Raw genomic sequence first — 9956 nt, forward strand, 5'->3', positions numbered from 1 at the left:
CGACGATACGTCGTTGAGACTTATTGGCGGCGCGCGCACGACGGTGTCGCTGCGCTGACGGATATCGTGTCTGCCTCATACTTTTTATCGTTGGCCTCAGATCAGGGAGGATCACCCGCCGAATTTAAGCATATTAGTAAGCGGAGGAAAAGAAACTAACCAGGATTCCCTCAGTAGCGGCGAGCGAACAGGGATAAGCCCAGCGCCGAATCCCGCGGTCGTCACGGTCGCGGGACATGTGGTGTTAGGGAGGTTCCGCTTTCTCGCGGTCGCCGCTCCCGTCCAAGTTCGTCTTGAACGGGGCCGTTTTCCCATAGAGGGTGCCAGGCCCGTAGCGACGGAGCGAGTCCGCGAGAGGGACTCTCCTCAGAGTCGGGTTGCTTGAGAGTGCAGCCCTAAGTGGGTGGTAAACTCCATCTAAGGCTAAATATAACCGCGAGACCGATAGCGAACAAGTACCGTGAGGGAAAGTTGAAAAGAACTTTGAAGAGAGAGTTCAAGAGTACGTGAAACCGTTCAGGGGTAAACCTGCGAAACTCGAATGAACGAACGGAGAGATTCATCGTCACTCCGGGGCGTACGGCGGCGTGCCGCGATGTGCGCGAGACTCGTGCTCGCGTTCACCGGTCGCCGCCGTTGACGCACCCGGACGGCGTGCACTTCTCTCTTAGTACACATTATGCATCGCGACCCGTTCGTCTGTTCGGCCTAAGCGTTGTCCGGGAGCCGGGCGGCTGCGCGTTCACGCGCACAGCCGTCCGACCGTGACGATCGCCGGCCGGCGGCGGACGGTACTTGTCATGAAACGCGCACGCGTCTCCATCCGGGGACGCGTCCGGCCCGACGCGAGCGAGAGTCGTCGTCGACATCCTGCCCTTGTGCGGATGCTGACGCGACGCCGCTGTCGTCGCAGCCGTGTAGTCTCGGACTGTGCGCGTATCAGTCGGCGATGTTACTGTTTCGGGCACTCGCAGGACCCGTCTTGAAACACGGACCAAGGAGTCTAGCATGTGTGCGAGTCATTGAGTTATGAATTCAAACAGACAAAACTGAAAGGCGCAACGAAAGTGAAGGCGCGCGCTTGTCGCGCGCTCAGGGAGGATGGAGCGTCGGTCGTCAAAAATCGATCTCTCGCACTCCCGAGGCGTCTCGTTTCCAATCAGCGAATGCGGGCGCGCTCTGAGCACAGATGCTGGGACCCGAAAGATGGTGAACTATGCCTGGTCAGGTCGAAGTCAGGGGAAACCCTGATGGAGGACCGTAGCGATTCTGACGTGCAAATCGATCGTCGGAACTGGGTATAGGGGCGAAAGACTAATCGAACCATCTAGTAGCTGGTTCCGTCCGAAGTTTCCCTCAGGATAGCTGGCGTCGACTCGTAACAGTCTCATCCGGTAAAGCGAATGATTAGAGGCATTGGGGCCGAAACGACCTCAACCTATTCTCAAACTTTAAATGGGTGAGAACTCCGGCTTACTCGAACGATGAAGCCGGAGATCTGATGACGGTGCCAAGTGGGCCAATTTTGGTAAGCAGAACTGGCGCTGTGGGATGAACCAAACGTAGTGTTAAGGCGCCTAAAAAACGCTCATGGGACACCATGAAAGGCGTTGGTCGCTCATGACAGCAGGACGGTGGCCATGGAAGTCGGAATCCGCTAAGGAGTGTGCAACGACTCACCTGCCGAAGCGACCAGCCCTGAAAATGGATGGCGCTGAAGCGTTTTGCCTATACACTACCGTTACCGGCAATCGGCGCGTGCGTGTCAAAGCGCACGCGTATTATGCCGTAACGAGTAGGACGTGCGCGGCGGAGTGCGCAGAAGGGTCTGGGCGTGAGCCCGCCTGGAGCCTCCGTCGGTGCAGATCTTGGTGGTAGTAGCAAATACTCCAGCGAGGCCCTGGAGGACTGACGTGGAGAAGGGTTTCGCGTGAACAGTAGTTGCTCGCGAGTCAGTCGATCCTAAGCTCAAGGAGAGATCTTATGTCGATGCGGCGTGTTTATATATATTTTGTGTATATGATAAATAACGCCCTTTGAGCGAAAGGGAATCCGGTTCCTATTCCGGAACCCGGCAGCGGAACCGTTTCAATAATCGTTCTCTCGTTTCTCAAGCGAGTGTTCGACGGGGTAACCCAAAGTGGCCTGAAGACGCCGCCGAGTGGTCCGGGAAGAGTTTTCTTTTCTGCCTGAGCGTTCGAGTTCCATGGAATCCTATAGAAGGGAGATATGGTTCGGAACGCGAAGAGCACCGCATTTGCGGCGGTGTCCGGATACTCTCTGCGGACCTTGAAAATTCAGGTGAGGGATGTACGTGGAGATGTCGCGCCGGCTCGTACCCATATCCGCAGCAGGTCTCCAAGGTGAAGAGCCTCTAGTCGATAGAATAATGTAGGTAAGGGAAGTCGGCAAATTGGATCCGTAACTTCGGAATAAGGATTGGCTCTGAGGACCGGGGCGTGTCGGGTTTGGACGGGAAGCGGATGCGGCCGGTGCCGGGCCTGGTCGATGCTCGCGCGTGTCTCCATCGCAAGGTGGTCTCGCGCGTCGTGCTGAATCCGGACCCGCGTTCCGGCCTTTCGCGGATCTTCCTAGCCGTAAGTCCGCGTCGGTTTCGTCTCGTGCGCGATCGGCGCGGTACTGTACGACCGCCGTTCAACGGTCAGCTCAGAACTGGCACGGACAAGGGGAATCCGACTGTCTAATTAAAACAAAGCATTGCGATGGCCCTCGCGGGTGTTGACGCAATGTGATTTCTGCCCAGTGCTCTGAATGTCAACGTGAAGAAATTCAAGCAAGCGCGGGTAAACGGCGGGAGTAACTATGACTCTCTTAAGTCTCTTAAATCGTAGTGGCTTGGCGCCAGGTGTTGATAGGACAAATGTGGGGAGATTGTTGTCCATTTGTTTGCGTATAGCATATCTCTCAATAGGAGACGGCCAGTGTGGGCTGGGTCCCGATCTCCGCCTCCGGTTCGTATGGGCGAAACGTCTGTGGAGTACCGCGACTGGGGGTGCTTGCCGCCTGGGTTAACAGGCGAAATTGAAGAGTCGTAATTGGTTGTCTGTGACCCTCTACGTCTGACCAACGCACTATACCGGGACTGGAGCGAAAGCTGTTGCGCTGTAACCTACCTAGTAGGCGGTGTGCGTTGGGATTCTAGCAGTTAGAAAGGCAGACAGTAAGTACCGCCATCCGACGTCGGGCCGGGTGCGCTGGGGGGCTTGCCAGCCCCCCAGACCCCCCGCCCGGCGATAGCAACTATGACTCTCTTGAGATAGCCAAATGCCTCGTCATCTAATTAGTGACGCGCATGAATGGATTAACGAGATTCCCGCTGTCCCTATCTACTATCTAGCGAAACCACAGCCAAGGGAACGGGCTTGGGAGAATCAGCGGGGAAAGAAGACCCTGTTGAGCTTGACTCTAGTCTGGCATTGTAAGGAGACATGAGAGGTGTAGCATAAGTGGGAGATCGTTCGCGGTCGTCGCTGAAAAACCACTACTTTCATTGTTTCATTACTTACTCGGTTGGGCGGAAGCGGTGCGCGGTCGATAATATCGGCGGGCGTACGGTGTTTCGTTCCAAGCGTGCAGAGTGGCGACGTGGCGGCAACGCTCGTCGCCGTACAACTCCCGCGTGATCCGGTTCGAGGACACTGCCAGGCGGGGAGTTTGACTGGGGCGGTACATCTGTCAAAGAATAACGCAGGTGTCCTAAGGCCAGCTCAGCGAGGACAGAAACCTCGCGTGGAGCAAAAGGGCAAAAGCTGGCTTGATCCAGATGTTCAGTACGCATAGGGACTGCGAAAGCACGGCCTATCGATCCTTTAGTATAAAGAGTTTTTAGCAAGAGGTGCCAGAAAAGTTACCACAGGGATAACTGGCTTGTGGCGGCCAAGCGTTCATAGCGACGTTGCTTTTTGATCTTTCGATGTCGGCTCTTCCTATCATTGCGAAGCAAAATTCGCCAAGCGTTGGATTGTTCACCCATCAAAAGGGAACGTGAGCTGGGTTTAGACCGTCGTGAGACAGGTTAGTTTTACCCTCCTGATGGCGTGTCGTTGCGATAGTAATACTGCTCAGTACGAGAGGAACCGCAGTTTCGGACATTTGGTTCATGCACTCGGCCGAGCGGCCGGTGGTGCGAAGCTACCATCCGCGGGATTATGCCTGAACGCCTCTAAGGCCGAAGCCAGCCTAGCCGAATCCGGCAAGGATATACTCACTGTGGAGCCCCGAGTGTCGGGAGGCTCTAAACAATGTGACTTTACTAGTCGCGTTTTATTCGTAAGACGCGACGTCGAAGCCCATTTGGAACGCGACGAACGGTGCGAGCGGTATTAACACGTGCACCACGGCGTCGAAGTTTCGAATTTACCTCAGTTCGATGTCGGGGCTCGGAATAGTCTGTAGACGACTTACGTTCCTGGCGGGGTGTTGTGCTCGGTAGAGCAGCGTCGTGCTGCGATCTGTTGAGACTCAGCCCTACGCCAGGTGATTCGTCCGAGGACGCATCGTCGCCGAGAAGCAGAGTAGTTGTGTGTGTGTGTGTGTGTGCAAACAAACAACAGGCCAACATATAATATTATAATAACATAATAATATAAATAATATTATCATGATATTTCGTCGTGACGGACGCGTCACGCGATTTCTCATGATTATAAAATTTTACAATATATTATTATTTATTATAGTTGAAAGACGTGGTTGATGTTGTACACGGCGACTACTCTAATGATAACGAGTACGATCATTTTCAGGTTATTATGTCGAGTCGAGTGTTGTGATAAGTGTACATCGCCGTCGGCGGCGGCGGCGGCGGCTCCGGTGGTGTTGGGCGCGCTGCGCAAATTCCAAAAGCGAGTACGATCGGCCCCAATAGCGGGTACGGTCGATTCCTCAATAGCGAGTACCGCCTAGCGCGAGGAGCGCGGCGCTCCCTGCCGGTCTCCCCGGACGGATATCTCACTTACTTGTTTTCTCCAATAACGAGTACCGCCGAGCGCGAGGAGCGCGGCGCTCCCTGCCGGTCTCCATCTTTTCTCTTGTTCCTTGTACACCAGAACATTATAGTTTTTGACCAATATTCGTGTCCCCTAATAATTGCATGTTCTGTCCGTTTTTTTTTTTTTAATTAAATAAAATAAATTATTAATTATTAATTTATCATAAAAATACCTACGAGAAAAAGTGTAGGTGATAAAATTATCTATAAAAAATGTACCGATACTTTTTTTCCTACGAGCCACCGTTTCTGAGATAATAACTATTCAAAAACTTATAAAAACGCGCTAAGTACACTACTACCTCATAGGTGGCGTGGAAACTAACTTTTTGAATCTAACACTAAGTATTGATACATTTTTAATGGATAATTTTACGATCTACAATTTTTGTCCGAGATACTTTTATGATAAAACTTACCTACCGTTTTGCTGAAAATCGCGAAAAACGAATGTGATTAAGTAAGTAAGTAAGTAAGTACGTAAGTAAGTAAGTAAGCAACTAAGTAAGTAAGTAAATAGGTAAGTAAGTAAGTAAGTAAGAAAGAATTACGTTTAAAGATATTTATTTCTCATTAAAAACATAATATTGTCACTTACATGAGAACATAAAAATATGATGTAATAATTTATCCGCCGTTCTTTAGATGTTCAGTACATACATGTTACACATTATAGTACTTATTCTTCTTCACAAAATTTAAGATTACACACTTTTACAGGGCACTGTCACATAACAAACAATTTCAGACATGTGTTTTATAAAAACTTTGAAACAATATAGTCTGATAGGTCACGTTTAAATGTTTTTAGTGACCTAATCTTTTTGAGAGATGAAGGTAGACTATTAAAAAGTGGTGCGCCCTCGTAAATAAACATACGCTTGCCGTAATTTGTTCTTGTCTTAGGTAGTATCAAGTAGCTGGCTCGTCTCGTGCTGCGTTTAGACGTTTACATGTTTAGTTTGGGTGAGTAAGATTGATGTATGATAAGAATTTTGATTTGATTTGAAATATATTTTTTTTTGGAGGTTTTTTATTTGGTTTCGGAGGGAAAATGAAATGTACGTGTCGCGCGTTTATTACTGAACATTATCGTACTCGTTATTAATAAAGTAAAAAAAAAAAAAAAAAAAAAAAAAAAAAAAAAAAAAAAAAAAAAAAAAAAAAAAAAAAAAAAAAAAAAAAAAAAAAAAAAAAAAAAAAAAAAAAAAAAAAAAAAAAAAAAAAAACGATTTTTTCTTCTGCGAGCGCGGCGCTCCCTGCCGGTCTCCCCGGACGGATATCTCACTTACTTGTTTTCTCCAATAACGAGTACCGCCGAGCGCGAGGAGCGCGGCGCTCCCTGCCGGTCTCCATCTTTTCTCTTGTTCCTTGTACACCAGAACATTATAGTTTTTGACCAATATTCGTGTCCCCTAATAATTGCATGTTCTGTCCGTTTTTTTTTTTTAATTAAATAAAATAAATTATTAATTATTAATTTATCATAAAAATACCTACGAGAAAAAGTGTAGGTGATAAAATTATCTATAAAAAAATGTACCGATACTTTTTTTCCTACGAGCCACCGTTTCTGAGATAATAACTATTCAAAAACTTATAAAAACGCGCTAAGTACACTACTACCTCATAGGTGGCGTGGAAACTAACTTTTTGAATCTAACACTAAGTATTGATACATTTTTAATGGATAATTTTACGATCTACAATTTTTGTCCGAGATACTTTTATGATAAAACTTACCTACCGTTTTGCTGAAAATCGCGAAAAACGAATGTGATTAAGTAAGTAAGTAAGTAAGTACGTAAGTAAGTAAGTAAGCAACTAAGTAAGTAAGTAAATAGGTAAGTAAGTAAGTAAGTAAGAAAGAATTACGTTTAAAGATATTTATTTCTCATTAAAAACATAATATTGTCACTTACATGAGAACATAAAAATATGATGTAATAATTTATCCGCCGTTCTTTAGATGTTCAGTACATACATGTTACACATTATAGTACTTATTCTTCTTCACAAAATTTAAGATTACACACTTTTACAGGGCACTGTCACATAACAAACAATTTCAGACATGTGTTTTATAAAAACTTTGAAACAATATAGTCTGATAGGTCACGTTTAAATGTTTTTAGTGACCTAATCTTTTTGAGAGATGAAGGTAGACTATTAAAAAGTGGTGCGCCCTCGTAAATAAACATACGCTTGCCGTAATTTGTTCTTGTCTTAGGTAGTATCAAGTAGCTGGCTCGTCTCGTGCTGCGTTTAGACGTTTACATGTTTAGTTTGGGTGAGTAAGATTGATGTATGATAAGAATTTTGATTTGATTTGAAATATATTTTTTTTTGGAGGTTTTTTATTTGGTTTCGGAGGGAAAATGAAATGTACGTGTCGCGCGTTTATTACTGAACATTATCGTACTCGTTATTAATAAAGTAAAAAAAAAAAAAAAAAAAAAAAAAAAAAAAAAAAAAAAAAAAAAAAAAAAAACGATTTTTTCTTCGAAGCCGCAATGCATATTCAATATTATGTTATTAATAAATAGTAAAATCAAATCAAAATCACTTTATTCACATATCAGAGAGTTTACACGTTCATATCGTTCGCGTGCACCACACATACGGCAGTCGGCGTCGAGAGTCGAGTCCGTAGCGAACGGTTCGCGACGCCGAATTCAACGCCGCTCAAGTTTTTTCTTGTAAAAAGAGTGAAAAACGCACGCGACAAAAATACAAAAACGCGCACAACACCAACCACCCCCAGCCACAACAACTGCTGCTGTTTTATTATTCTCGTCGTCGTCATCGTCATTCATATTTTATTTAATATATATTTATATTTGAGTAAGTTTGTGAATGCGCGCGATGATAACGACGATGATATAATAACAATACGGTTGTTGGTACTCTCGGGGCAGAGAGCTGGTGTGTCTGTGTCTGTGTTTGTGTCGCGCGTTGTTTTATATGTTCTTTTTTTACAATATAAAAAATGAGACAGACTCACCGCGCTGTGTCGATCGAGCGTTTTCGAGTTTCCCTATGCGGATGATATTTGATTTGGTGATTTGAAAGGTTTTTTGTGATTTCGTTTCTCATAATTCCTCTCTTCACTCTCTCTACAGTATCATACGCTGCGGCGATCCTCGTCACGTTGAAAGCGATCGTGTAAATTTTTTGCGCGCACCAAGACGCCGACTGGGCTTCGACGGTTTCCCTCTGTTAAGATTTTTAACGTGAGGGCCCGCAAGCCGGAACGCGTCGCGCATTTCACGCGTGCGAGACGTTCACGCTCCTCTCAAGCACCGGGCGTCGATCCGATTTGTGATCACGACGTGTACCGATATTAATACGTTGATACCGCTTCTATTGCGTGTCATCATTTTTATTATTACCCGAAGGGACTCTCGTTACTGAACTTTCATAACATACAATCGGCCCATCGCCGATTTATGATTCGTTCAACGCGCACCGTATGCCTTTGAGATATATAGTATACAGTGCGCGAACGGATATCTCACGATATGTTCAAGATGTCATAGTCGCGACGCCCTAAGGGGAGATCGCGACGCATGACGCGCTGAGCGCGACAACAATCGTTGTTTGCAGCAGCTCCCTGGTTGATCCTGCCAGTAGTTATATGCTTGTCGCTTGTCTCAAAGATTAAGCCATGCATGTCTCAGTGCAAGCCGTATTAAGGCGATACCGCGAATGGCTCAATATATCAGTTTTGGTTCCTTAGATCTTACTCAGTTACTTGGATAACTGTGGTAATTCTAGAGCTAATACATGCAATCAGAGCTCTGACCAGTGATGGGATGAGTGCTTTTATTAGATCAAAACCAATCGACGGAGGGCCTCGCGTCCGAAGTCGTTAATTTTGATGAATCTGGATAACTTTTGCCGATCGCATGGTCCAGTACCGGCGACGCATCTTTCAAATGTCTGCCTTATCAACTTTCGATGGTAGTTTCTGCGACTACCATGGTTGTCACGGGTAACGGGGAATCAGGGTTCGATTCCGGAGAGGGAGCCTGAGAAACGGCTACCACATCCAAGGAAGGCAGCAGGCGCGCAAATTACCCACTCCCGCACGGGGAGGTAGTGACGAAAAATAACGATACGGGACTCTTACGAGGCCTCGTAATCGGAATGAGTAACACTTTAAATATTTTAACGAGGAACAATTGGAGGGCAAGTCTGGTGCCAGCAGCCGCGGTAATTCCAGCTCCAATAGCGTATACTAAAATTGTTGCGGTTAAAAAGCTCGTAGTTGCATTTGTGCGCCGCGCTGTCGGTGCATCGCATCCGCGGTGATACTGACACGTCTGCGGAGCATATCGTCGGTGAGCCGGCGGTAAAACGCCGGTTCAATATCAAAATCCTATCGCGGTGCTCTTCAGTGAGTGTCGAGATGGGCCGACAATTTTACTTTGAACAAATTAGAGTGCTCAAAGCGGGCTCAAAATGCCGCTTGAATATTTCGTGCATGGAATAATAGAATATGATCTCGGTTCTATTTTGTTGGTTTTCAGAACTCCGAGGTAATGATTAATAGGGATAACTGGGGGCATTCGTATTGCGACGTTAGAGGTGAAATTCTTGGATCGTCGCAAGACGAACATCAGCGAAAGCATTTGCCAAAGGTGTTTTCATCAATCAAGAACGAAAGTTAGAGGTTCGAAGGCGATTAGATACCGCCCTAGTTCTAACCGTAAATATGTCATCTAGCGATCCGCCGACGTTACTACAATGGCTCGGCGGGCAGCTTCCGGGAACCAAAGATTTTGGACTCCGGGGGGAGTATGGTTGCAAAGCTGAAACTTAAAGGAATTGACGGAAGGGCACCACCAGGAGTGGAGCCTGCGGCTTAATTTGACTCAACACGGGAAATCTCACCAGGCCCGGACACCGGAAGGATTGACAGATTAACAGCTCTTTCTTGATT

The 9956-nt window shown here is 46.6% G+C and overlaps 1 non-coding gene and 1 pseudogene across 1 annotated transcript in view; both read left to right on the forward strand.

The window, feature by feature from the left end:
- Positions 1–91: 91 nt before the first annotated feature.
- Positions 92–4506, forward strand: LOC126977730 (large subunit ribosomal RNA; annotated as a pseudogene).
- Positions 4507–8621: 4115 nt separating this feature from the next.
- The window catches only part of LOC126977693 (small subunit ribosomal RNA), a 1912-nt gene continuing 577 nt past the window's right edge, over positions 8622–9956 (forward strand). Inside the window, exon 1 of the ribosomal RNA XR_007732365.1 lies at positions 8622–9956. This exon is cut by the window's right edge and continues 577 nt beyond it. This is a non-coding gene — a ribosomal RNA (small subunit ribosomal RNA).

The sequence above is a fragment of the Leptidea sinapis genome, chromosome 45 (genome assembly GCF_905404315.1).
Source record: "Leptidea sinapis chromosome 45, ilLepSina1.1, whole genome shotgun sequence".
NCBI classification, from domain to species: Eukaryota; Metazoa; Arthropoda; class Insecta; order Lepidoptera; family Pieridae; genus Leptidea; species Leptidea sinapis.